General features: G+C 42.1%; 1 protein-coding gene across 2 annotated transcripts in view; it reads left to right on the plus strand.

Moving 5' to 3' along the window:
- The first annotated feature begins 949 nt into the window (after positions 1 to 949).
- LOC140339216 (membrane-spanning 4-domains subfamily A member 8-like) overlaps positions 950 to 20,567 on the plus strand; it is a 59,607-nt gene continuing 39,989 nt past the window's right edge. Inside the window, exons 1-2 of one of the 2 annotated variants that reach the window (XM_072423798.1) lie at positions 950 to 1,214; positions 7,612 to 7,692. The gene's annotated coding sequence lies outside the window, so the exon portion shown is untranslated. Of the gene's footprint in view, positions 1,215 to 7,456; positions 7,693 to 20,567 lie in introns of those variants that run through there. The other variant, XM_072423799.1, reaches the window with a different exon arrangement.

A 20,567-nucleotide genomic window follows, 5' to 3' on the forward strand; every position in this document is an offset into this window, starting at 1 on the left:
AATGACATTTATTATAGATAAATGTAAAATTATGCACTTGGGAGCTAACAACATGCATGCTTCATACTGTCTAGGGGGAATGCATTTTCTGGGAGTCAGAAATGATAAAGGATCTGGGGGTTCTGGTAGATCATAGACTTAATACCAGCAGGCAATGCCAAGATGCAATATCTAAAGCTAGTAAAATACTTTCTTGTACTAAAAGAGGAACCAGTTCACAAAAAGGACATTGTGGAATTGGAAAGAGTGCAGAGAAGGGCAACTAAACTAAATTAATAAAAGGAATGGAGGAGTTCAGCTATGAGGAGAAATTAGCTGAACTGAATCTATTCCGGATTGAGAAGAGATGTTTAAGGGGGGATATGATCACCCTGTATAAATTTATAAACAGTCTATATAGAGAACTCTCTTCCCCATTATTCACTTTGAGATCATTACAAAGAACAAGAGGGCACTCTTTGCATCTGGAGGAAAAGAAGTTTAAGCTCCGGATAAGGAAGGGATTCTTCACTGTAAGGTCTGTGAAACCTTGGCTCCTTCAGGAAGTAGTTTCAGCAACTACTAAGAATTGCTTTAAGAAAAAGCTTGATGTTTTTCTAGAAGCACAGAATATAACTTGGTATTAAGGCTTTAAAGTAAAAAAAAAAAATAACAGTGACTGTTGATCAAGAGAACATCTGATTGCCTCATGGAATCAGGAAGGAATTTCTTCTTCCCTGTTGAAACAAGTTGTACCAGGGTTTCTTTGCCTTCCTCTGGACCAACTATGTCTTATAGGGTTTTATATCTGGGATATGTTTATTTCCCTAGTGGTTGAACTTGATGGACCTATGTCTTTTTTCAACCTAACCTACTATGTAACTATGTTTAAAGAGGTCAAAGTTTGCACACATGAGTAAATGCATCCTCGGTTCTAAATGCTTCAATTTGCAATAGTACATAATAACAAAGCAATAAAACAAGAAAAGGATTCAGTAATATTGGCCTTTATTCACTCGCCTGCCAGCTTCCTGCATAGATAAATGAGCAATGGGGTCGAGAATTCACCAATTAAGACAATTAATTTTCAGCTGCATGATTCAGGAGGATCTGTTAAGCTCTGTCAATGGTGAGGTCATTGCAATTAATTAGCACACACCTTGTCCCTGTTCTGTGCGCATCTACAGAGCATTACAGGTCAATTTGAATCTTTAGTGCTTGATCTTTTTTTTCTGGTAAGTGCTGTTTTTTTATGTTACATTTTTTAGGTTACATTATAATAATTTACAAAATTGCTTCATTTATACATTGATTTGTTTCAGTTGTTTTTTGATACTTTTTGTTTGGTTGTAACAGCAAACTAATTTATATCAAGCTGTATATATAATAATTAGCACTTTATAATATGTCATCTCACAATTGTATGAAAGTCAAAAACATGTGAGAATTTTGAATCTGATTCACTTTTCATTCTAGTTTGGCTTTAGAGAAATCAAATATTTGACAAAAAGATTGTTGCCAAATATGTTATAATACATGTATCAAGGAACACTTAGTGATTTCACTGTGTGTGTACATATGCATTTTCATTTTTACTATTTTCCCTTGACTGGTTTGTGTGTGTGGGGGGAATTAATCAAATAAGTTTGCCTGGGTATTATGCATTGATGATTGACTTTTTGTGATCTTCATTATTGTTAGCTTCATCTGTTGCTGCAACGTTTTTGTGCCTAGTTTCTAATTATGGTGTCTGTTGTTTAGCAATTCTGCAGCAATGTTTTGTAATTTTATCCACAAATAATTAGTACAAATGTATGCAAAGTTTACAATCCAAACTGCTATTTGACCCCCTTGTTGCCTTTGTCCCATTCTCAAAGTCATATTGTCATTTGAATGTATTATGTACATATTACTTTTGTGAATAAATTGGCATGGTTTCTATTTCTTGTATTTGTTTTTTTAATAGTCTGACATTTGCTCAATAAGCTGATTTGCTGCCATTCTAAACAACTCCTGTGTTCATTTGTAGTTGTGTTATAGGTTTGTTGTCATTGTGCTGTGCTGCCTGATCTTAGCACTATTGTATACAAACACACTTCAACTTCCTGGCCAAACTGGTTGTGAATTAGTTGTCCAGCTGAGTTGCATACTCATTGTAACACACCTGATGGTGATGGAAGGAGGTCCAGGTTCCAAGCACAACATCAAGGCTCATTGATTGCCAAGCTCACAAGCAGGGTCAGGCACTCTTAGAAATGAACAGATGTTGTGTTGTTGCTCCACCTAATTTTGCTCCTTAAATACTGGATTTTTTGCATTATTTAGGTGTTTACACAATTCAAATAGTACTAGTATATAAAACTGTGTGGCAAACATATTTTCTTGCTTTTTCAGCCTTCCAGGGTGTTTATGCCCGAATGAGGATCCTTTTCTCAAAACAAAAAATTACTAATAACTACAACATTTTTCAAACAACTTTATTAAAAAAATAATTTTTAAAAAGGTTACATTAAATATAGAGACCACACAGACACCACTAAATTTACATGACAAAAGAAAAAAAAAACACAAACACCAAACACATGTAAACCCACAATTCCACATAAAGCCAAAATAGTTAAAAAATGGACCAAGGAATGTTGCCTTCAAAAAATACTTACAAAACCAATATGCAATTTGAACCTAGCAAGGGTGGAAAACTTGATTAGCAAATATTTATACAGAACAAACATTTAAAGGTGGTAATAAAGACATATTATTGCAATTATTGCAACATGGCTAAACACAAATACATAGCATTAACATTGACTTCTTAATTGCAAAATGGACATTGAAACATTCAAGGTTTAAAAACAAAAGCAGCTATTGTGCTAAATGGTAAGCAAAGTATGAAATGTAGCAACATTGATTAGGATAACACATCAAAGAATTTTTTATATTATAATAATATTTATATATCTATATACAATGAGGGAAAGAAGTATTTGATCCCCTGCTGATTTTGTATGTTAGCCTCTGACAAAGAAATGACCAGTCTATAATTGTAATGGTTGGTTTATTGTAGGTGTGAGAGACTAACAACAAAAGAACCCTCAAAAACCCAGAGCTCAAAAGTCAGAGCTTGATGTGCATTGTAATGAGTGAAATAAGTATTTGATCTCTTCGCAAAAGATGACTTAGTACTTGGAGGCAAACCCCTTGTTGGCAATCACGGAGGTCAGAGGTTTCTTGTAGTTGGCTACCAGGTTTGCACACATCTCAGGAGGGATTTTGTCCCACTCCTCTTTGCAGATCCTCTCCAAGTCAGTAAGGTTTTGAGGCTGATGTTTGGCAACTCAAACCTTCATCTCCCTACACAGATTTTCTATGGGATTAAGGTCTGGTATTTGGCTAGGCCACTCCATGTGTTTCTTCTTGAGCGACTCCTTTGTTGCCTTGGCCATGTGTTTTTCGTCATTGTCATGCTGGAATACCCATCCACGACCCATTTTCAATGCCCTGGCTGAGGGAAGGAGGTGCTCACCCAAGATTTGCCAGTACATGGCCCCATCCATTGTACCTTCAATGCAGTGAAGGTGTCCTGTCCCCTTACCAGAAAAACATCCCCAAAGCATAATGTGTCCACCTTCATGTTTGACGGTGGGGATAGTTTTCTTGGGGTCATAGGCAGGATTCCTCAATTTTGGTCTCATCTGACCACAACACTTTCACCCAGTTCTCCTCTGGAAGATTCAGATGTTCCGTACATGTGCTATTTTAAGGACGGGGACCTTGCCGGCCCTGCAAGATTTCAGGCCTTCACAGCGCAGTGTGTTACCAATTGTTTTCTTGGTTACTATGGTCCCAGCTGCCCTGAGATCACTGACAAGTCCCCCCCATGTAACTCTGGGTAGCTTCGTCACTGTTCTCCTGATCATTGCAACTCCACGAGGGGAGATCTTGCATGGAGCCCAAGACTGAGGGAGATTGACAGTTTTTGTTTGTGTTTTTCCATTTGCAAATTATTGCACCAATTGTTCACGGTCACCTTAGCCCAGTCCAGCCTTGTGTAGGTCTAAAATCTTGTCCCCAACATCCTTGGACAGCTTTTTAGTCTTGGCCAAGGTGGCTAGTTTGGAGTCTGATTGATTGCTTCTGTGGACAGGTGTCTTTTATACAGGTATTATAACAAGCTTGCAATCGGAGATCCCCCTTATAGAGGGTGCTCCTAATCTCAGCTCGTTACCTGCATAGGGGAAGACACCAGAAAGCCTGAAATCTTGCTGGTTGATAGGGGATCAAATACTAATTTTACAATGCAAGCTCTGACTTCTGAGCACTGGGTTTTTGAGGGTTCTTTTGTTGTTATTCTGTCTCTCACAGTTACAATAAACCTATCATTACAATTATAGACTGGCCAGTTCATTGTCAGAGGGCAAACATACAAAATCAGTAGGGGATCAAATACTTCTTTCCCTCACTATACATATATATGTGTATATATATATAGATATACAGTATATCTATGAAGGAGCAAAGAAGAACTTGGGTGGATGATTTAGTCCACTGGCAAAAGCGAGGTCTCGCCTGCATGAATTCGTAGGGATTTAACGCCAGGCGGATCCTCGGGTCAGACATCGTAAGTGTTTAGGTAGGTGTAAACAGCTGAAATTAGTTAACTCTTTCCGAACCTGAAAATATTAGGGGTTCCAGGCTGAGAAGGCAGCCAGCGGGTTCCAGGCTGAGAAGGCAGCCAGAGGGTTCCAGGTTGTGAAGGGAGCCAGAATCTGTTCAAGGCAGGAGAAGGGAGCCAGAGTGGGTTCCAGGTCGCATGAGAGGGGACAGGAGATCCAGGAAAGCCAGCGGGCTAAACCAGATTGGAACTGTGAGTGAAACAGCTTTGATTAAGTGTGTGTTAGTAGGAGAGGGCACCTAAGTGAGGTAGCCAGAGGCCCAGCCAGGCTATTGTTTGTTATTTTTGTTGTAAAGTGCTGGAAAGTGTGCTGTAACACTTGGCTAAAGAAATAAATACTGCTTTTATTTTGGACTTTTGGAGTCTGCTGCCTCTAATCTGCCCTGTAAGAATCCCGTTACCATGAGCAACCCCTAGTGATCTACCACATTTGGTGAGAATGTGGGCAGATTAAGTAGCGAAGATTGTTGTAGGGCATTTAAAGGGTCGGTGTATCGAGCAAAATGGAAAGGGTTCCTGAAGCATCTGATGGTTGCTAATGCTGCACAGCAGCAAACTAATGCTGCACAAAGGGAGACCTATACAGCACATCAGAGGACAAATTGTTTGCTGGTGGCAGAACTGGCGGAGGTCTCTTGGGCTTTGGTGGAGAATCAGAAAATGCTGACTTAGGTTGTGCCGCAGCTGGCCGTATGGAATTTGGAGGGACTACCGGTTGTCCAGGGAAAAGGAAGCGCCATAACGGCCAGCAACTTTTTCCCAAAGATGACGCCGCAGCAGTGGGTCATGCAGATATTGTTGTCGCCCCTGGCAACAGGGAACAGCTACTCCAGCAGCAGCAAAAAAGGGGAAATGGGCTAAGCAGCAAGAGAGTGAAAATGAGTATGATGATGATGGCAGCTTGGGAGAAATCAGAGGAATCTAAAGGTAATCTCCCAGTTACAGTGGTCTCTGGTGAAGAGGTGCAGGCTGAAATAAGTGTCCCTGTCTCATGTGCGGTAAAGGCTATAGAAAGTATTGTTGTGTTAACTGGGATTGAAATTGAAGAAAGTGTTCCGGTATTGACTGACAAGGATACTGAGGTGAAGGCTAATAAATATGTCCCCAGATGGAAGCTGATGAATGTGTTCCTGTGTTGACTAAGGAAAAGTTTCCTTTTTTTTGAAGTCCAAGCAAAAGGATGGGATCCTGTTTCAGCTGGGACAAAAGAACAGCCTGAAGGCCAGGAAGAAGAAGCTGAGCCAATGAATTCTGAAGAGGGAGGTGTTGAGTCTGAAGTCATAGAGAAGAGAGTGGCTCTACCTTCAGAAAAGTTGGAAAAAGCTGCAAATGAATACCCTGAGGAAATTTATAAGGAAATGGATACATTGAATGGGTTTCTTCCAGACATCAAGGAGAACATTGATGATTCCAAAGAAACCCATGAAAGTATCTCTCTTTCCAAGAATGTGCGGGAAACGTTTAGTAAATTAAATGAAGTAAAGAGGGAAGAAACTGTCCCTGTTGTGCCTGAAGAACAGGATGCTCAGGGGAATGTTGAGGAAGGTGTTGCTACACCAGTGGAAATGAAGGCTGAAAGAGTCTGGATCGTCCCATGCAGAGAACTCGGTCTAGGGAAAAGCAATATGAATGCCACATCTGTCGAGTTCGGTTTACACAGGGTGGGACCCTGAAAAAAAATGCACATACTGCAAAAGCCTACTGAGGAATGCATCCTAGAAAGTGCCATGGAGAAACTCATTAGGGTTGTGGATGATAAGCTAGACAGCCCTGATTCCCCAAAGGAATCTGTCAGTCTTAAGATGCACAAGCAGAAAGAAAAGAAAAAAAGGGACGGATGACAAAGGAAAAACAAGAGACTGCTGAAAATCTAGAGAAACAAGGTTGAATTAAGAAAAGAGGCTTTGCTGAAGGAGCTTAAAAATGCCAGAGACAAATTGGTCCAGAGCACTGGGTCTCTAAAAAGAACATTTTTTTGTTGTTGTTTGTTGTGTTGTTTTGTCTAGAAAAGGGACCACACAGGTCTTCATTGGCACCCTACAGAGAGGATAGAGCAAGTAAATGCAGTGGCTTTATCCTGGGGTAATTATAGGAATGTGTCCAAACCCACGGGGTCGATCGGGGGGGGCATATGTGACATCCCTGGATATGTGATATCCATGGGCCCTAGAGGTTAATTAACCTCTAGTGCCCGGGCATCACACACAGGAGGATTCCCAGGGCTGCATTAATTGAATGCAGCCCTGGGAATCCTCCTGCAATGATTTCCTGGAACTTCTGATGGGTCCGCGAAATCAAATCGCCAAAATTTCATGAACCCATCAGAAGTTCAAGAAACTTTTCGCGAGAATGCCAGAGGCTCATCCCTAGTTCACAGTTCATTTCATATTAACTTTGGCATGCTGCCCAAAGTATAGTACAAACACTGTGCTAGAACTTATTTTTCAAATTCAACTTCTTTGGACAGCCATTTTTTCTTCACTCATGTTTTATAAGCTTTAGGCCAACACCCATTACATTTGTAATTCATGGGAATATAGACCTGCATGATTTCAGGTCTAAGTGTTAAATGAGGAGTTAGCACTCTTACCTGGGTTTAACTTGCTCTTGAGAGAATTACTTTACAAAAATCGCATCTTCACCTTACATTTTCATGGGTTACACAAAACTTTTTCTTGGGTTAGATTGACCCCTCCAATATTTTACCTTAGTGTGGAAGGTTTTTTATTGTGAGTGTTTCATGGGGAGAAGCAGGGATTCAAGTGAATGGTGTGCAATATGGTGGCAGTGTCTAAATAAAGTAACAAACTATATATCGTAATGCAGTTTGCTTGTAATGATTGTAATGTAGTCCAAGCATGGAACAGTATCGGTATAATAAAAGATAAGCTTGAGTTTCTTTTTACATACCGCATTGATAACAAATAAGGACTAATCTTTATCTTTGACCTTTTTGACAGTTAAAGCAGTCATAATATAATCAGGAAAAGACACAAGAATCCACTGTCGGAGAGCGTAAACTACAGCGGACAGAACAGACTGTAAGTAATTCCTCTTCTCTGCATTTATAGATTTCATATAGTGCAATTAGTGCAATTTTCTAAAGAATTGTTTGCTCCAGGGAACTTGTGGTCGCTTCAAAGGAGCAGACAGACTTTTCCGTTTTTGTGTATACTTTTCCATTTTTTTCTGTTTAGTTTCCTAACATAACTTTGCTTAGCAACTCCAAATAATCATTTAGAGGTTCAAGTTAAAGTACAGGTAATTAGATATTTGACCATGGGGCTACTTGATTTCAGTTCAGTTGTCTACCTGTGGTAGATAGCAGCAAAGGTTGAGGGGGATAGTTAAAAAGATGTCAACATTTTGTTATCATTCAAATAGTTGTAATGTGTAAATAAGGCTGGGATCACACAATTGTTATTGCTTTAAGTTTGTGTCTGATGAATGCAGTTGCTCTATTTTTAACATAAACTAATTGAAGAAGAAGAAAAGGGGCATGACAAAAACCATATAGAGTAAATGTGGTATAGAACTGGGGAGATAAAACAGCAGATCAATTCCTGGTTTGCTGGATTACCCAGCTTTACTGATCAAGGTATATCCTCTCCAGCTTTAGAGGGCTTTTATAAATCAGACCCATTGAATTCAGAAGGCAAAAAGCAAGGACCCCTCACCCATCATCCCCTCATCCCCCATATCCAAGATAAAGCCTGTCTGATAAATGAAGACTGAAAGACAGAATAAAAAAAGAAGCTGATGTATCCTTCAATAATTCTTCATATCTACCCATGTCACAGAGGGTCACCCTGCTAACATCCTAGATGGGAGAAGTGACTGAAGACCTTGCAGACCAGGACTGCCAGTCGCCCCTTCCCCCCATGAAACTAAAACCCTGATATTAAGCAACACATACCCAGACCACTCCATCTATCAGATATTACCAGATAAAATGAACTAATTTTGAGTTCTGCTAACAGGAGTTCAACAGTAGATTCCAATATCCTTCAATATCCTCACCTACCATGGTACCTAGTAGTGTTGTTGTTCGAATTCGGGTCGTCCTAATGTTCGACCCGAATATGGCCGTTTGAATTCGGGTCGACCCGACCCGAATTTTGTTGGATTCGACGCCCCGAATTTGGCCCTTTCCACAATGCCTAGGGACCTCTCCCATGATGCCTAGGGCCTTCCAATAACAGCAGGGATGCTCCCCTCCATGTTTGTTGTGGCAGGGAGCCGATCGGGTGTCTGTCACTGCATGCCACACAGGCAGCCATTGGCCTAATTAAAAGGCCAAGGTGTGCCTGCATTTACCACTCCAAACAGAGATTTGCTTATCAAAATAAACAGAAAAATGTCTGTATTTCTGTAAAAAAAAAAAACGATATTTAATTCTGATAGCACTTGCAATCTATCAAAATGTACAGAAAAATTTCTGAATTTCTGCAAAAAGAATACAGATATTTAATTCTGATACCACTTGCTATCTATCGAAATAAATATTAAAATTACTGTAAAAAAATACAGATATTTAATTCTGATACCACTTGCTATCTATCAAAATGAACAGAAAAATTTCTGTATTTCTGTAAAAAAAATACAGATATTTAATTCTGATACCACTTGCTATCCATCAAAATAAAATGAAAAATGTCTGTATTTCTGTAAAAAAATACAGATATTTCATTCTGATCCTTGTTGCTATCTATCAAAAAAGACAGAAAAACTTCTGTATTTCTGTAAAAAAAAAAAGATATTTATTTTGATACCACTTGCTATCTATCCAAAAGGACAGAAAATTTTATGCATTTCTCTACTAAAAATACAAATATTTAATTATGATTCACACAGCACCATTACAAGTGATATAGGCCTCAAAGTAGATATAGGCAGAGGGCCCTGAGGGAGGTGCTTGGTAAAAAAATTAGCCAGTTACACAGCTACATTGCAAGTTATAGAGACAGTAGAGGTAGAGGGCTACTAGGGGGAGGAGTAGAAGCAGATGCTGAAGGCTGTGAACGTGTTCTTCCCATCAAGGTGTCAGCAGGCCGTGCAGCAGTTGATGACTAATCAGTACACTCTGCAGAAGGGGTGTTGAAGTCATTGCCGATCCAAGCCTTATTCATTTTATTAAAAGTGATTTGGTCGACGTTTTCTGTGGAGAGCTGAATCCGCTTGTCACTCAGTACGCCCCCAGCTGCAGTGAACGCTCTTTCAGATAACACACTTGTGACTGGGCAGGCAAGAATATGAATGGCTTAAGCTTGGATACCCAGTAGCCCAGTGGGTCCTGGCTTTGCAGGTTGCAGATGTCCCATGTAGAGCTCAGGTATTCCTGTACCGTGACTGAGTAGCGCTGCTGAGTGTCATTGGCAATTGCTGCACGACTGGCGGCTTGCTTCCTCAACCGAAAGGCTGAGCACTTCGGGACCAAAAGTCCCTTACAAGCACTTCTTGGTAGTGCTGCATTTTAGGTCCCCTGTATTGGGGCAAGGTGAGTTGTTGAATCTCAGGCTTGTAACGTGGATCCAGTAATGTAGCAATCCAATAGTCGTCAGTCTTTGTTTTTATGTGTTGTATGCGTGGATCTTTGGCTATGCACTCCTGCATGAAGACTGTCATGTGGCTCAAACTACCCACAGCTGAGGTAATTCTGGACCCACACTCCTGTGGGTCGAACAGCAGCACAGGGTCCTCCTCCTCCTCTGCCTGGTTTTGCCATCCACAGAACATGCCGCCTTGTGTTTCGGTAGATGGATTCTATGTACCCTCAATATCCTCCTCTGCCCCTTCCTCCCCTTCTCCTATGCCTGCAATCTCCTCCTCATCCTCTTCCACCTCCTCCTTTTCCTGGATTTGTGTCTAGTCTGGCATCTAGAGCTAGGTACTGGGCAGTGGGCAGGCGGCAGCAGTAACAGCAGGAGGAGTAACACAGCCATCCACACTATGTCTCACGGCCCACCGCCACTGTAAGGACAGTGGGAATCTCATTCATCCCAATAGCTACATCTTCTACACTGTCAATTAAGGATGATGGCCTCAAGCTATTGTTGCTGCCACCACCTGCCCAGTACCCAGCTCTAGATGGCAGTTAACAATGTTGTCCACACTCTCAGGGCCTGCCGCCTCCTCCTCATGCTGTTACTGCTGCCGCCTGCCCACTGCCCAGTACCCAGCTCTAGATGTCAGACTAGACTCAAGCTCAACAGAGTGTTTTTTCCCAGCTGATTCCGCCAAGCCCATTCCGTTTCATGTGGTTTCGCTACATAGTAGCTGGGACAGATTGGAATCTCGTTCATCCATTAATGTCTCCAATAGCTACAGCTTCTACACTGTCCATATAAGTGATGGAATCAACCTCTAATGCCGTCCTTGCTCCTTCTCAGGGCCCACCGCCTCCTCCTAATGCTGTAACTGATGCCGCCTGCCCAGTACCCAGCTCTGGATGCCAGTTACCAATGCTGTCCACGATCTGTTTTAGGGCCCACCGCCTCCTCTTCCTGCTGTTGCCACCTGTCAGTACTCCATTCATAAATATGGCATTACAGCCATCTAGGTGGCATTGATGATGCACTACACCCAGCTCTAGATGCCAGTTACCAATGCGGTCCCCGCTCCGTCTCAGTGCCCACCGCCTCCTCCTCCTGCTGCTGCCACCTGTCACATGTAACTTATAACAGAGCTGTCTAGCTGGCTAATTTTTTGACTGAAAGACCCCCCTCAGAGACCTCTGCCTGTACTCTGAAGCCTGTGTATGGCTTGTAACAGAGCAGTGAAACCTGGTGGCTAATTTTTGGACCAGAGGAACCACCTCGTGTCCCTCTCTGCCTCTACTCGGAGACCGTGTAAAATCCGGTATGTTCCCTTTACCACCCCATAAAATGGCCTTGCCAGCAACAGAAAAAAGACTTCCTTATTCCTTTTTTACTTGTACAGGGAATTTTTCCCCTATTGACTTTAATAGAGTTCAAATTCAAAGTTCGATCACCCGAATAATTATGCATTATTCGACCGAATTGCGGTCAAATCGAATAGTGAGCTATTCGACCAACACTAGTACCTAGTCATACATAATGAACAAACAAATCTATCCAGTTTCTGTAAGAGGTCCTGTAACTGAATAGTTGGAAAAGAAATGTAAAAGAATTTAGCCAGTAGGTAAAGGATGATGCAATTCAATTAGTAACCAGTAAAAATCAGGACAGTGAAGTGGATGATACATCATCAGAAGGCCAAAAGAGATTGGATGGAAATTTGATTGTTCAAACATTTTACAAGCATTTTTCCTGCTGCTCTGTGCGATCAAGGCAGTCACCCACTGATGCCATCTTCTCTTCCAGGCCCCCCATTGTGACTCCCATGGGCAAGTGTGTGCTTAAGCATAGGCATTGTGCCAAGTGTCTCTTTTTTCACTGGTGCATAATCCCTATAGTGTACAAAGGAGATAAAAAGGGAAAGCATTTTCTGGCAAAAGATATATCGTAACAATGTATCTATGTTTCAAGAATTGTGTTCATCAAAGTTTTTCTTAAGGAAACTTTCAACAAGAAGAACTGGTAAAAGATGGTGCACTCATCCCTGATTTTTTTGTAGCATTACACATACTACACATTACAGATATTACACATATCACATACAGATATTACACAGAAAATACACATACAAATATCTAATAATAATATGCACAATGGAATAAAAATATATCATTTTATTTCCAAGAAAATGAATGATGGTTTGTTTAGTAAAATACAAGAATACCATAATCCTGGGTTCGGCAATCTTCTTTCTTGGCACTTTTGATTGTGACTAGTCCCCCAAAGCTGTTCTTGTTTTATGTCTCAAGGCAGTCCTGTTGCTGCAATGCTTTATGATGTCATTAGGAAGAATACAGGACCATCCACCATGCCCCAGTCTGATGTAGCAACTGCTTCTGTGATGTATAGAATGAAAATGGAGTACCCAACCACATTCAAATACTGAAGGCTTGGACCACTGATTGTCCTGGCACTGGCACACTATGGCTTTTATCAGAATGGCAGGGGATACATATAATGATTGATAAAATCATATGTGATTGAAAGTATGTATGCATGGGATAACTCTACCTGACATCTGGTAGTCCTCTGATTTGTAAAAGAAAAACAAGTCAGATGAAGTCATTGTCACCATAAATGTTGGTATTCGAATTCGGGTTGTCCTTATATTTAACCCAAATATGGCTGTTGGAATTCGGATAGACCCCACCCGAAAAACATGGGATTCGACTTTGCAAATTTGTGTGTAAAAAAAAAAAAAAAAAATGTGTTGAAAAAAAAGAGGATTTATGGTAAAGTAATTTATTGAATGTGTGTGATTTGTGTAATTAACTTTTATTTTTTTACAGGTTATCCCAAAATGACGGGATGACCGGGGGATCCCCGGGCAGTAGAGGTTACATGAAGACAAGTCTCCCCATTCTAGTGCTCTGTGATTGGCTGAGGAAAGGTAAACCCTGATGACAGCTCAAGCGTCATCAGGATTTTCCTTTCCCCAGCCAATCACAGAGCACTAGAGGTAAATGAATAGAGAGACTTGTTCCCATTTAGCCTTTAGTGCCTGGGGATCTGGTGGGAGTCCTGTGTTCTTGGATAGAGAATCTCTATCCAAGAACACATAATAAAGTTACGCTAGGGCTGCAAGAGCAATCAGGGAAGTGGAGCTGTGAGCTTCGTTCCTCTGAATGCCCCTGCAGCCCTAGCAGAACTCTATGTGACTCCACTATCTTACACTGACGGGTCGTGGAGTCACATACAGCCGTGGTAATCCTCCTGTGAGTGTGGGATCCCCAGGCACTAGAGGTTAAATGGGGACAATTCTCCCTATTCATCACCTCTAGTGCTCTGTGATTGACAGCTAAAGCGTCATCAGGACTTTCCTTTCCCCAGCCAATCACAGAGCACTAGAGGTGAATGAATAGGGAGACGTGTCCCCATTTAGCCCCGGGGATCCCGTGGGACTGTGTTCTTGGATAGAGAATCTCTATCCAAGAATACATACTATAGTTACGCTAGGGCTGCAAGAGCGATCAGGGGAGCGGAGCTGTCAGATCCGCTCCCCTGATTGCTGTTGCCGCCCTGTAGTATGTGTTCCTGGATAGAGTTTCTCTATCCAGGAACACAGGACTTCTGTAAGAAACTCTATCCAAGAACACATACAACTGGTAAAGGGCTTTAAGAGCAATCAGGGGAGCGGAGCTGTCAGCCACGCTCCCCTGATTCTTCTTGTAGTTCTACACAGTCTAACAGTTTTAAGTAATAGTCTAAACCTCAAAATGGAGATAGAAATGAATGGAAACTTTCATCAACATAATGACGGTATAAGTTAGTATAACTATAAAGGAAACTACATAGCACTGCTTCCTCTGCAACACTCATAACTAGTGTTGCTCCAATAGCTCACTATTCGATTCGACTGCTATTCAGGCGAATAGACCAAAATTATTTGAGTGAACGAACGTCGAATTCGAACTCTAATAAAGTCAATGGGGAGCAAGGACGGCATTTGAGGTTGAGGCCATCACCTATATGGACAGTGTAGAAGCTGTAGCTATTGGAGACATGAATGGATGAACAAGATTCCCACTGTGCCTACAGTGGAGGTGGGCCCTGAGAAGGAGTGTGGATGGCATTGTTACTCCTCCTGCTCTTACTGCTGCCGCCTGCCCACTGCCCAGTACCCAGCTCTAGATACCAGACTAGACTCAAGCTCAACAGGATCTTCTTTCCCTACTGATTTCGCCAAGCTTGTTCCCTTTCATGTGGTTTCGCTACATAGTAGGTAGGGACAGATTGGAATCTCGTTCATCCATTCATGTCTCCAATAGCTACAGCTTCTACACTGTCCATATAGGTGATGGCCTCAACCTCTAATGTCATCCGTGCTCTGTCTCAGGGCCCACCGCCTCCTCTTCCTGCTGTTCCTGCTGCACGTAATATGAGCTATCAGGATGCAGGTATACTTCCGATGAGCCTGCTGATTCGAGTGGGTGGCATCTTTAACCCTGAAGCGCAGCCTTGAATCGGCACTGAGTGGCACTGTAGAAATTTCCTTTTATGATGTACCAGCGCACATTAGGAATTGGGTACTCTAAGAGACATGGGTCAGGAAATAGAACCATACAAGTGGTGATCAGTTCTGTAATGATGCACTTCGCGGTAAGTTATGCCATTGTGCATTTCACCCAGAGATCCCCCAATGTGTCGTTTTGCAATTTACATCTCACCCTTCCTTTTGAGCTGATTCTCAGTCCGAAACTCATTATTCTGCAGTATTTTCACAAGATCTTTGTAGACGGATCTTTGAATGGAGTCTCCCAGGACGGCAACATACTTGTTGTGAAGTGAAGTCTCCGGATGTCTGCAGAGCTGAAAAATTTATTGGCTCAATGTGGTCATCCAGGACCTCTCGGTTCCCGTTACACATCTCATCCCCCCGACATATATAGAGGGTCTGCTGTCCCATTACTCAGTTCCAATGTAACATACACAGAAATTCAGTCCAATAAAGTGTGGTACCGATGGATGAAGCAGAAGACGTGGCCTTCTATGTTCAATCACAAATTTCAGATTACAAACTTGCATTACACACTTCGGGGTGTCATTAATGATAAACTACACCCAGCTCTAGATGCCAGTTACTAATGCCATCCACACTTCAGGGCTTACTGTCTAGTGAAAGCACATGACAGGGGCTTGGCAGAATCAGCGGGTAAAGAAGACTCAGTTCAGCTTGAGTCTAGACTGGCATCTAGAGCTGAGTACTGGACAGTGGGCAGGCGACAGCAGTAGAAGCAGGAAGAGTAGGCAGTGGGCCCTGAGAAGTGTGGATGGTATTGTTAAATGGCATCTGGAGCTGGGTACTGGGAGGAGGAGGCGGTTGGCCCTGAGATGAAGCAAGGACAGCATTAGTGGTTAAGGCCATCACCTATATGGACAGGGTAGAAGCTGTAGCTATTGGAAAAATTGCTGTGTAGGGGACTGGCTTTTCCTATCTGCTAGCCGTACCTTTGTAAAATGCGGCATGGACAGCATTGTTAACTGGTATCTACAGTTGGGTACTGGGCAAGCGGCAGCATTAACAGCAGGAGGAAGAAGTGGTGGGCCCTGAGACGGAGTGTGGACAGCATTTGTAACTGGCATCTAGAGCTGGGTACTGGGCAGGAAGCAGCAGTAACAGCATGAGGAGGAGGAGGTAAGCCCTGAGACGGATCAAGGACGGCATTACAGACTGAGGCCATCACCTACATGGAGAGTGTAGAAGCTTTAGCTACTGGAGACATTGCTGTGTAGGAGACTGCCTTTTCCTATCTGCTAGTTGTAACTTTGTAAAATGCAGCATGGACAGCATTGGTAACTTGTATTCACAGCTGGGTACTGGGCAGGCAGCAGTAACAGCATGAGGAGGAGGCGGTAGGCCCTGAGACGTAGTGTGGATGGCATTAGTAACTGGCATCTAGAGCTGGGTACTGGGCAGGCAGCAGCAGTAACAGCATGAGAAGGAGGAGGAGGAGGAGGTAAGCCCTGAGACGGATCAAGGACAGCATTACAGGTTGAGGCCATCACCTACATGGACAGAGTAGAAGCTTTTTCTACTGGAGACAGTGCTGTGTAGGGGACTGCCTTTTCCTATCTGCTAGTATCTTTGTAAAATGCGGCATGGACAGCATTGGTAACTTGTATCTACAGCTTGGTAGTGGGCAGGCAGCAGCAGTAACAGCATGAATAGGAGGTGGTAGGCCCTCATACAGAGTGTGGACAACATTAGTAACTGGCATCTAGATTTGGGTACTGGGAAGGCAGCAGCAGTAACAGCATGATTAGCAGGCGGTGGGCCCTTAGACAGAGTGTGGACGACATTTGTAACTGGCATCCAGATTTGGGTACCTGGCAGGCAGCATCAGTAAGCGCAGGAGGAGGAGGCGGTGGGCTCTGAGACGAAGTGTGGATGGCATTAGTAACTGGCATCCAGAGTTGGGTACTGGATAGGCAGCAACTGTAACAGCATAAGGAGAAGGTGTTAGGCCCTGAGACGGAGTGTGGACGACAGTAGTAACTGGCATCTAGATTTGGGTACTGGGCAGCCAGCATCAGTAACAGCCTAAAAAGGAGGCGTTAGGCCCCTTAGGCCCCGAGACGGAGTGTGGACGACAGTAGTAACTGGCATCTAGATTTGGGTACTGGGCAGCCAGCATCAGTAACAGCCTAAAAAGGAGGCGGTGGGCCCTGAGACGGAGTTTGGATGACATTAGTAACTGGCATCTAGATTTGGGTACTGGGCAGGCAGCAGCAGTAACAGCATGAATAACAGGCTGTGGGCCCTGAGACGGAGTGTGGACGACATTAGTATCAGTCATCTAGAGCTGGGTACTGGGCAGGCAGCAGCAGTAACAGCAGAAGGAGGAGGCGGTGGGCTCTGGGACCAAGTGTGGATGGCATTAGTATCTTGCATCTAGATTTGGGTACTGGGCAGGCAGCATCAGTAACAGCAGGAGGAGGAGGCAGTGGGCTCTGAGACGAAGTGTGGACAACATTAGTAACTGGCATCTAAATTTGGGTACTGGGCAGGCAGGATCAATAACAGCAGAAGGAGGCGGTGGGCTCTGAGACCAAGTGTGGACGGCCTTGGTAACTGGCAGCTAGCGTTGGGTACTGGGCAGGCAGCACCAGTAACAGCCTAAGAATGAGGTGTTAGGCCCTGAGACGGAGTGTGAACGACATTAGTAACTGGTATCTAGATTTGGGTACTGGGCAGGCAGCAGCAGTAACAGCAGGAGGAGGAGGCAGTGGGCTCTGAGACCAAGTGTGGATAGCATTAGTATCTGGCATCTAGAGCTGGGTACTGGGCAGAGAGCAGCAGAAACAGCATGAGGAGGAGGTGTTAGGCTCTTGGATGGAGTGTGGTCGACATTGGTAACTGACATCTAGATTTGGGTACTGGGCAGGCAGCAGCAGTTACAGCAGGAAGAGGAGGCGGTGGTCCCTGAGACGGAGCAAGGTCGGAATTAGGGGTTGAGACCATCACTTCTAAGGACAGTATAGAAGCTGTAGCTATTGGAGACATGAATGGATGAATGAGATTCACACTGTCCATACCTACTATCCAGTGAAGCCACATAAAAGGGAATGGGCTTGGCGGAATCAGCAGGGAAATACATACATTTTTTTTTCTTTTGTGGATATATAGCAAGTGCTATCACCGTTAAATATCTGTATTTTTGTGTTTTTGTGATAGATTGCAAGAGGTATCTTAAATTATGATACCTCTTGCAATCTATCACAAAATCCAGAAAAATTTCTATATTTATCCATAAAAAATACAGATATTTCATTCTGATAGCACTTAGTATCTATCCAAAAACCAAGAAAATTTTCAGTATTTCTCAAAACACAGAAACAAAAAATACAGATATTTAAATATAATCCCACTTGCTATCTTTCAAAATAGCCAGAAAAAATTCTGTATTTCTCTAAAAAAAAGAATATAGATATTTTATTCTGATCCCACTTGCTATCTATCTATCTATCAAAAAAGCAATAAACATTTCTGTATTTCTCTACAAAAATACAGGTATTTTATTCTGATCCCACTTGCAATCTATCAAAAAAATCTATCTGTAAAAAAATACAGATATTTATTTATGATACCTCTTGCAATCGATCACAAATGCCAGAAAAATTCCTGTATTTCTCTCCAAAAATACAGATATTTAATTATGATACATCTTGCTATATATCAAAAAAGCCATAAAAATGTCTGTATTTCTCTCCAAACAATACAGATGTTTATTAATGATCCCACTTGGCATCTATCAAAAAGGAGGAAAGAATTCTGTATTTCTCTAAAAAAAAATACATAGTTACATAGTAGGTTAGGTTGAAAAAAGACATAAGTCCATCAAGTTCAGCCACTAGGGAAATAAACATATCCCGGATATAAAACCCTATAAGACATAGTTGGTCCAGAGAAAGGCAAAAAAAAAACCCTGGTACAACTTGCTCCAATAGGGAAAAGAAAATCCTTCCTGATTCCATGAGGCAATCAGATGTTCCCTGGATCAACAGTCTGTTATTTTTACTTAATACCTTAATACCCAGTTATATTCTGTGCTTCTAGAAATTATCCAGCTTTTTTTTTAAAGCAATCTGTAGTAGTTGCTTAAACTACTTCCTGAGGGAGCTGATTCCACATTTTCACAGACCTTACAGTGAAGAATCTAAAAAAATATGCCCCTGTACCTCTGCATTCGGACCATAAGACGCACCCTGATTTTCCCCCCACTTTAGGAGGAAAAAAAATGCGTCTTATGGTCCGAAAAATACGGTACTTCCTCATAAAAAGAGAGTAAATTTGTTTGACAACTTCTGTCTTTCTTGAAGCCATGCTGACTATTACTTTTAATATTATTTTCTAGCAGAAACCTTTCCAACTATGGGCGTTAATCTAACAGGTCTGTAGTTACCTGGTAATGACTTTGCTCCCTTTGAAGACAGGAACCACATTGGCCTTACACCAGTCCATCTGTACCTTGCCAGTGACTAAAGAGTCTCTAAAAATTGGAAATAATGGCTTTGAAATACCTGAGTTCAGCTCTTTGAGGACCATCCATCAGGTCCTGGTGCTTTGTCAGTCTTTTTTTTTCCTGGCTGTTTCTCAATCATTTTAATTCTGAGCTATTGTGACTCATTTAAGGCAGTGACATTGCTATTATGAATTTGGACTTGAGCTCTGCCATTTTCCTTCGTGTACACAGGGCTAAATATAGTGTTTAGTAAATCTGCCTTGTCTTTATCCCCAGTTACCAACCTACAACATCCTTTAAGGGGCCTACATGCTCAGACCTGAACTTTTTGCTATTAATTTATTTGAAAACATTTTGGGGGTTTGCCTTACTTTCGTTTGCAATCATTCGAAGTTTTGCACATTTTATCTCCTTTCTACATCTTTTGTTATATTCTTTATAGGTTTCAAATGATGACGATGATCCTTCATTTTTATATTTTTTAAATGTCCATTTCTTGTTCCTTATGGCTTTTTTAACATCAGCTGTAAGCCACATAGGTTTTAATTTTAGCCTCTTAAACTTATTACTTATTGGAATATATTTTTCAGTTTGCTTTTGTGGAACAGACTTGAAACATTCCCATTTCTGTTCTGTTTTCTTTGAGGACAATATTGTCGCCCAGTCCAAGTCACAGAGAGCTGCCCTAAATAATGGAAAATTTGCTCTCTTAAAATTAAATGTTTTTATTTTTCCTGTTTTTGCTTCCAGTTTACAGCTAACATTAAATGAAATCATATTATGGTCTCTTTTGTTTGCACAAATACAGATATTTTATTCTGATCCCACTTGCTATCTATCAAAAAAGCCATAACATTTTCTGTATTTCTCTCCAAAAAATACAAATAGAAGTTTGTAGAAGGATATGCAGAAGGCTGTGAACGTGCTCTTCCCATCAAGGTGTCAGCAGGCCGTGCAGCAGTTGACGACTAATCAGTTCACTCTGCAGAGGGGGTGTTGAAGTCATTGCCGATCCAAGCCTTATTCATTTTAATAAAATTGATTCGGACGACATTTTCTGGCTAATCCGCTTGTCACTCACTATGCCCCCAGCTGCACTGAGCGCTCTTTCAGATAACACACTTGCGGCTGGGCAGGCAAGGATCTGAATGGCATATTCTGCCAGCTCCGGCCACTGCCCAAGCTTGGATACCCAGTAGCCCAGTGGGTCTTGGCTTAGCTGGTTGCAGATGTACCATGTAGAGCTCAGGTATTCCTGCACCATGACTGAGTACCGCTGCTCAGTGTCATTGGCAATTGCTGCACGACTGGCAGCTTGCTTCCGCTGAAAAAAAGCCTGCATAGTTTGGCTTAGAT

This window comes from Pyxicephalus adspersus, chromosome 10 (assembly GCF_032062135.1).
Source record: "Pyxicephalus adspersus chromosome 10, UCB_Pads_2.0, whole genome shotgun sequence".
NCBI lineage: Eukaryota > Metazoa > Chordata > Amphibia > Anura > Pyxicephalidae > Pyxicephalus > Pyxicephalus adspersus.